Source organism: Lithobates pipiens, unplaced genomic scaffold, assembly GCF_037356315.1.
Source record: "Lithobates pipiens isolate NorthernLeopardFrog02 unplaced genomic scaffold, aLitPip1_a1.2 Scaffold_22, whole genome shotgun sequence".
Classification (NCBI taxonomy): domain Eukaryota; kingdom Metazoa; phylum Chordata; class Amphibia; order Anura; family Ranidae; genus Lithobates; species Lithobates pipiens.
The window spans coordinates 59,579,979-59,588,780 of NW_027507784.1; positions in this window are offsets into that span (position 1 = coordinate 59,579,979).

Sequence of the window (8,802 nt, forward strand, 5' to 3'; positions counted from 1 at the left end):
TCCTCCTTTTCGGCAAGTGCCTCTCCCACTGTTGTTAAAACCCAAAACAAACAAAACAATGCTTACCCTTTTTCCAGCAATCTTTGGTCTGGTCCAGTGATGTCACCGGTCATCTTTACTCGTTTCTTCTTCCAGTGGTGGACTGATCATACATGCTGCAGTGAGCAGAGCCACGTAATAATATGGCACTATTTCCTGCGGGATTATTCAGTGAATACAGGGTGGGAGGCAAAGCCTTGGCACCCTGGGCTCACAGGAAGTGGGTTGAATGGTGTAATTTGACCAAAAAGATGAATAAACTCATCCCTTGATTGGTGATTCTGTGGAGGACAGCACCAACGTTCAGGTGATTGATTATAGCAGCCTAAACTGCTGGAGAATCATTCTTTTTATTCTTTTGCCCAATTTAAACACAGCAATTGTATAAAATGAAAAAGAAAATACAACAAAAATAGTTTTCAAGTAAAACTTACAATGTTAGTTCAAAGTATGTAATAGAAAAAGGAAACTAAGAATCAGTTGAAATGCAATGTGATACAAACCTGACTGTACGCAGAGATCAGCATTCTATGTTGCCGTCGTCCTTTTAATTTGAAATAACCTTTCGTTAGAGATAATAAAACAAAGCCAACTTTAAAGGCTTCATTAATAATCGTAAATCTAAATAAATAAATATTTTTTCACTCGTCTGCCCCATTTAAACAGTTTGTTGCAGATATTGCAATTGACTTTCAGATACATAAAACGTCCTGGTTGCTGAGAGGCAATTATGAAAGCCAGCCCTTTGTGGCTGAGCTAATTCTGTTCGGGTTGACTGCGTGTTCAAGCCTGACTCTAGGTGCCCATCTAATGTACACTGCGGCCACATATCCAGGTGGATTAAGGTAATTACCTATCTCAAGACTTCCCTTGTGATACATTTTATAATAATGGAATACAAGCTTTTATCCTGCTGCTGCCAAATGGTTCACATAAAATATACTTATTTAAAAAAAAAAATAGCTTGGATGCTTCAAGGCAAACTATGGACAGGATAAAAATCACTGCTGATCTCCTGTAATCTCAGGTTATGTGCATCTACATTATATGTATATTTTATATATATATATATATATATATATATATATATATATATATATATATATATACAGTATCTCACAAAAGTGAGTAACCCCTCACATTTTTGTAAATATTTTATTATATCTTTTCATGTGACAATACTGATGAAATGACACTTTGCTACAATGTAAAACAGTGAGTGTACAGCTTATATAACAGTGTAAATTTGCTGTCCCCTCAAAATAACTCAACACTCAGCAATCTAAACGTGAAAGTGAGTACACCCCTAAGTGAAAATGTCCAAATTGGGCCCAAAGTGTCAATATTTATTGTGGCCACCAGCACTGCCTTAACCTTTTTGGTCATGAAGTTCACCAGAGCCTCACAGGTTGCCACTGGAGTCCCCTTTCACTCCCCAATGACAACCTCACAGAGCTGGTGGATGTTAGAGACCTTGTGCTCCTCCACCTTCCGTTTGAGGATGCCCCGCTGATGCTCAATCGGGTTTGTGTCTGGAGACATGCTTGGCCAGTCCATCATCTTTACCCTCAGCTTCTCTAGCAAGGCAGTGGTCACCTTGGAGATGTGTTTGGGGTTGTTATCATGTTGGAATACTGCCCTGTGGCCCAGTCTCTGAAGGAAGGGGATCATGCTCTGCTTCACTGTGTCACAGTACATGTTGGCATTCATGGTTTCCTCAATGAACTGTAGCTCTCCAGTGCAGGCAGCACTCATGCAGCCCCAGACCATGACACTCGCACCACCTTGACTGGAGGCAAGACATACTTGTCTTTGTACTCCTCACCTGGTTGCCGCCACAGACGCTTGACACCATCTGAACCAAATAAGTTTATCTTGGTCTCATCAGACCACAGGACATGGTTCCAGTAATCCATATCCTTAGTCTGCTTGTCTTCATCAAACTGCGAGCTTTCTTGTGCATCATCTTTAGAAGAGGCTTCCTTCTAGGACGACAGCAATGAGGACCAATTTGATACAGTGAGCGGTGTATGGTCTGAGCACTGACAGGCTGACCCCCCACCCCTTCAACCTCTCTAGCAATGCTGGCAGCACTCATATGTCTATTTCCCAAAGACAGCCTCTGGATATGACGCTGAGCATGTGCATGCAACTTCTTTTGGTAGACCATGGTGAGGCTTGTTCTGTGTGGAGCCTGTCCTGTTAAACCGCTGTATGGTCTTGGCCACCGTGCTGCAGCTCAGTTGTAAGGTCTTGGCAATCTTCTTATAGCCTAGGCCAGTGATGGCGAACCTCGGCACCCCAGATGTTTTGAAACTACATTTCCCATGATGCTCAACTACACTGCAGAGTGAATGAGCATCATGGGAAATGTAGTTCCAAAACATCTGGGGTGCCGAGGTTCGCCATCACTGGCCTAGGCCATCTTTATGTAGAAGAACAATACTTTTTTTCAGATCCTCAGAGAGTTCTTTGCCATGAGGTGCCATGTTGAACTTCCAGTGACCAATATGTGAGCGTGAGAGTGATAACACCAAATTTAACACACCTGCACCCCATTCACACCTGAGATCAATTTGGACATTTTCACTTAGGGGTGTACTCACTTTTGTTGCAGTGGTTTAGACATTAATGGCTGTGTGAGTTATTTTAAAATTAAATTTTTTTTTTTTTAATTTAGACTGTTATACAAGCTGTACACTCACTACTTTACATTTTAGAAACGTGTAATTTCTTCAGTGTTGTCACATGAAAAGATATAATAAAATATTTCCAAAAATGTGAGGGGTGTACTCACTTTTGTGAGATACTGTGTATATATGTATATATATATATATATATATATATATATATATATATATATATATATATATATATATATATATATATATATAAAATATATATATATATATATATATATATATATATATATATATATATATATATATATATACCCTCTCTTTGCTCTTTGTATTATAACTGTTATGGATCTCTGCCATTAGAGCTTCAAGACAGTGTCCCCATTCACCTTCTTATTTTTCCTTGGACTGATATGATTTCCAGTAACACCATTACCCTTTTTTTACGCAGGAATAATTATCCCAATACTGTGCGCTGAGGACTATATTACATGTTTTATATACAGTATTTCACAAAAGTGAGTACACCGCTCACATCATTGTAAATATTTTATTATATCTTTTCATGTGACAACACTGAAGAAATGACACTTTGCTACAATGTAAAGTAGTGAGTGTACAGCTTGTATAACAGTGTAAATTTGCTGCCCCCTCAAAATAACTCAACACACAGCCATTAATGTCTAAACCGCTGGTAACAAAAGTGAGTACACCCCTAAGTGAAAATTGGGCCCAATTAACCATTTTCCCTCCCAGGTGGAAGTTCATGGCACCTCTTGGCAGAGAACTCTCTGAGGATCTGAAAAAAAGAATTGTTGCTCTACATAAAGATGGCCTAGGCTATAAGAAGATTGCCAAGACCCTGAAACTGAGCTGCAGCACGGTGGACAAGACCATACAGTGGTTTAACCACTTCAGCCCAGGAAGGATTTGCCCCCTTACAATGACCACGCCATTTTTTGCGATACTGCACTGCGTCACTTTAACTGACAATTGCGAGGTTGTGCAAGGCTGTACCCCAACAAAATTTCCCACAAATAGAGCTTTCTTTTGGTGGTATTTGATCACCTCTCCGTTTTATATTTTTTTGCGCTATAAACAAGCAAAAAGCGAAAAAAAAATTTAACTTTTTGCTATAATACATATTAAAAAAAAATGAGTACATTTTTTTTATATATATCAGTTAAGCCGATATATATTCTTCTACATATTTTTGGTAAAAAAAAATCCCAATAGGCATATATTGATTGGTTTGCACAAAAGGTATCATGTCTACAAACTATGGGATAGATTTAGGTACTTTTATTTACTTTTTTATTGTTTTTACTAGTAAAGGCAGTGATCTGTGATTTTTAGCAGGACTGTGTCATTGCAGCAGACAAATCTGATCCCAAATTACACTTTTTGGGGACCAGTGATATTATTACATTGATCAGTGCTATAAAAATGCACTGATCAATATAAAAATTACACTGGCAGGGAAGGAGTTAACACTAGGGGGTGATCAAGGGGTTAACTGTGTTGCCTGGGTGTGTTCTAACTGTAGGGGTGATGGGCTGCCAGTGCCAGGGACATGACAGAAATCACTGTTCCCGATGACAGGGATTCACCTTGTTTACAAAGGCAGATTCCCGTTCTGCCTCTGTAGTAGGCGATCGCGGGTCACTGGCGGACATTGAGTCCGTTTGACACACGGGTACGTTCCCGCAACTGCGCCTGCGTGAGCACACCCGCAACTGTGCCTGCGTGAACCGATGTACAGCTACGGCATTTCGCGTAGGAAAGCCAACCCGCTGCCATATAACGACAGCAGCTGGTTAGCAAACAGTTAACAGGACAGGTTCTGCTCAGAACCGGCCTTGCCATGGTCAACCAAAGAAGTTGAGTACATATGCTCAGCATCATATCCAGAGGTTGTCTGTGGGAAATACATGTATGAGTGCTGCCAGCATTGCTGCAGAGGTTGAAGGGGTGGGGGGTCAGGCTGTCAGTGCTCAGACCATACGCCCCATACTGCATCAAATTGTTCTACATGGCTGTCGTCCCAGAAAGAAGCCTCTTCTAAAGATGATGCACAAGAAAGCCCGCAAAAAGGACTATGTCCTGTGGTCTGAGACCAAGATAAACTTTTTAGGTTCAGATGGTGTCAAGCGTGTGTGGCGGCAACCAGGTGAGGAGTATAAAGACAAGTGTCTCTTGCCTACAGTCAAGCATGGTGGTGGGAGTGCCATGATCTGGGGCTACATGAGTGTCGCCAGCACTGAGGAGCTACAGTTCATTGAGGGAACCATGAATGCCAACATGTACTGTGAGATACTGAAACAGAGCATGATCCCCTCACTTCGGAGACTGGGCTGCAGGGCAGTATTCCAACATGATAATGACCCCAAACACACCTCCAAGATGACCACTGACTTGCTAAAGAAGCCTAGGGTAAAGATGATGGACTGGCCAAGCATGTCTCCAGGCCTAAACTCTATTGAGCATCTGTGGGGCATTCTTAAATGGAAGGTGGAGGAGCGCAAGGTCTCTAACATCCACCAGCGGAAGAGGACTCCAGTGACAACCTGTGAAGCTCTGGTGAAGTCCATGCCCAGGGGAGCTAAGGCAGTGCTGGAAAATAATGGTGGCCACACAAAATATTGACACTTTGGGCTCAGTGTGGACATTTTCACTTAGGGGTGTACTCACTTATACAAGCTGTACACTCACTACTTTACATTGTAGCAAAGTGTCATTTCTTTATCGTTGTCACATGAAAAGATATAATATTTGCAAAAATGCGAGCGGTGTACTCACTTTTGTGAGATACTGTATATAAATATATATACATAATTATTATACAGGATTTATATAGCACCAACAGTTTGCGCATCACTTTACAACATGAGGACAGACAGTACAGTTACAATACAATTCAAGACAGAAGGAATCAGAGGGATTTGCTCATTAGAGCTTAAAATGTAAAAGATATATATATATATATATATATATATATATATATATATATATATATATATATATATATATATATATATATATATGTATGTATATGTATATATCTTTTAGATTTTAAGCTCTAACGAGCAAATCCCTCTGATTCCTTCTGTCTTGAATTGTATTCTATATTCTATATTCTATATATATATATATATACATACATTACTATTATTATTATGAAGAAGAAGAATAATACAAATTAATAAAAATATTTAAAATAAAAACATCAACCAAAGATATTTTGCTAAGCTAAAGGCAATACTTTTTTGCATTTTATCTACTATAATTCCACTTAACACCTCTAGAAAACATAATAAATCTGATGAATCCAAAAATAGAACCATACCTTAAATTACAAACCTATTTTACTATTCGGTGTAAGGCCTTATTAAACGCTCTGTATGTTATTGTTGTGAGCTGTCAGCAGACCAAATGAAAAATAGGTTTAATAGTTGCTCTTTGACCTGTTTTATATTTTATGTCAATTATAACCCTGCAGAGCCATGCATAATTATACTGCAAAGATGTAGAAAAAAAGAACATTATTTGTATTCCATAGTCACCATTGTTCAGAAAACAATCCGCCTTTCTTTATTAAAAGCTTTGGTAAGAGACATGTGCATTGGGCGTATCAAAAATAATCTAATTATCTTAAGATAAAAAAAATGCAAAAAAAAAAAAAAACTTAAGTGAACCTATACTCGAATGCAAACATAAATCAAACCTGTACTGTATCCAGACAGAGACTCACTTTTCCCATTCCACAGCTCCTTCTTAAGTCGCAACTGCTCAAAAATACCCTGTAAGCTTCGTGATGGATTGGGTTGGAACTTGCAATGGGTCATTATGTCCATGTTCAGTGTTCAGGCTTGACAACTGGGGGCTCAAGCCTGAGCAATGCATCATGGGAGGAGGTCATGTGCTCCCCCATACCCAGAAACACTAGGCATTTTGTGGGGGGCTGCAATAGAGGAAGAAGCAGCTGGGGAGTAATGCAAAGATAAGGATCCAGTAACGTTCTGGAAAGAGACTTCAAGGAAAAGTAACTGATGCCGCATACACACGACCGAACTGTCCGGCGGACTTAGTCTGGCAAACAATCCGGCAACAATCCGCCGGACTTTCTAACGAATGGACTTGGCCACACATGGACACTCCGAAAGTCCAGCGATTTCTAATGCGATAGCGTACAGCATGTACGACAGGACTAGAAAAAGGAAGTTCAATAGCCAGTAGCCAATAGCTTCCTTCTCGTACTTGCTTCTGAGCATGCGTCATTCTTAGTCCGCTGGACTAGCACACTGACGAACGGATTGACCGCAGAAAGCCAAGTCCGGCGGACAAATTTTGAGTCAAAACTACTTTACGAAGAAAAAGTCCGCTGGAGCCCACACACGATCGAATTGTCCGGCGTAATGTGGTCCGCGGACTAAGTCCGCCGCTTCAGTCCACAAAGAGAGCTGGGCAGTGTGTCTGCTGGAAGTTTTTTGTTTTGGGGGGCCGGCAAACAACCGAACCCCCCCCCCACGGCAACTGGAATCGTCCAATAGGATCACCTGTCCTGTCAGCCAATTGGGTGATGGGTATCAGACCCACTTCCCGATTGACCTGGGTGGAGGATCAGTGTTGCAACAATGAATATTCATTCGCTGTTGCAACACACCTGGGTGAGCTCCGGACACATCCTTGGCGTCCCAAGCCCACTCTATTTTGAAGCCTATTAGAGCCTCTGGTTCTAATCAGGTGCTTAAAAAAAAAACCCTGGCCGCTATAATTCATGCACCCGGTGACTCAAAAGGGTCCAGGCGCATGAATAGGGGGCAGCCGCCGTGGCCATGGACAGATTCATGCTCTGCATGAATCTATCCGTTGTATATAGAGGTGGTAAGGAGAGAGGGGGGGTGCACGGGAGCTGGGAACAATGTAACTGATGAGAGTGCAGTTCAGACAGAGAGTACAAGCAGTTAACATAATTTCTGGCATGATCAAATGTGTTTTTTGCACTCATGGAGCATCTATAACAAAGAACTTTCAATTGACGTCCTTTTTTCCCACAAATAGAGCTTTCTTTTGGTGGTATTTGATCAACTTTGTGGTTTTTATTTTTTGCGCTATAAACAAAAATAGAGCGACAATTTTGAATTTTTTTTTATATTTTTTACCTTTTGCTATAATAAATATCCCCCAAAAATATATAAAAAAAACATTTTTTTCCTCAGTTTAGGCCGATACGTATTCTTCTACATATTTTTGGTAAAAAAAATCACAATTAGTGATTAATGATTGGTTTGCGCAAAAGTTATAGAGTTTACAAAATAGGGGATAGTTTTATAGCATTTTTATTAATTTTTTTTCTTTTACTAGTAATGGCTGCGATCAGTGATTTTTATTATGACTGCGACATTATGGCGGACACATCAGACATTTTTTACACATTTTTGGGACCATTGTCATTCATACAGCAATCAGTGCTATTTAAATGCACTGAATCCTATGTATATGACACTGGCAGTGAAGGAGTTAACCACTATGGGGAGAGGAGGGGTTATGTATGACGTTATGTGTTTTTTTTTTATTGTAGGGGCGTGGCCTGGCATGTGACGTCACTGATCGTCTTTCCCTATATCAGGGAACAGACGATCGGTGACAGCCACAGTAGGAAGCACGGGGAGAGGTTTGTTTACACAGACCTCTCCTTGTTCTTCAGCTCTGTGACCCGATCATGGGACACCAGTGGCGATCGGGTCCACTGGTCCCGCAGCCACGGTCACGGAGCTCTGCCGGCGGTGCACTCCCAACCCACGGCTGGGCACTTAAAGAACAACGTGCAGGTACATGCTTGCGCCCAGCTGTGCCATTCTGCCGACGTATATGTGCAGGAGGCGGTCCTTAAGTGGTTAAAACTTAATTCCAGCCAGGTATGGCTATTTTGGCATAATTTGGGCTATTTTGGAATAAGCATGTGTGGTGGCAACCAGGTAAGGAATACAAATACAAGTGTATCTTGCCTACAGTCAAGCATGGTGGTGGGAGTGTCATGGTCTGTCTCTAGACCTAAACCCTATTGAGTATCTGTGGGGCATCCTCAAAAGGAAGGTGGAGGAGCACAAGCCCTCTAGCATCC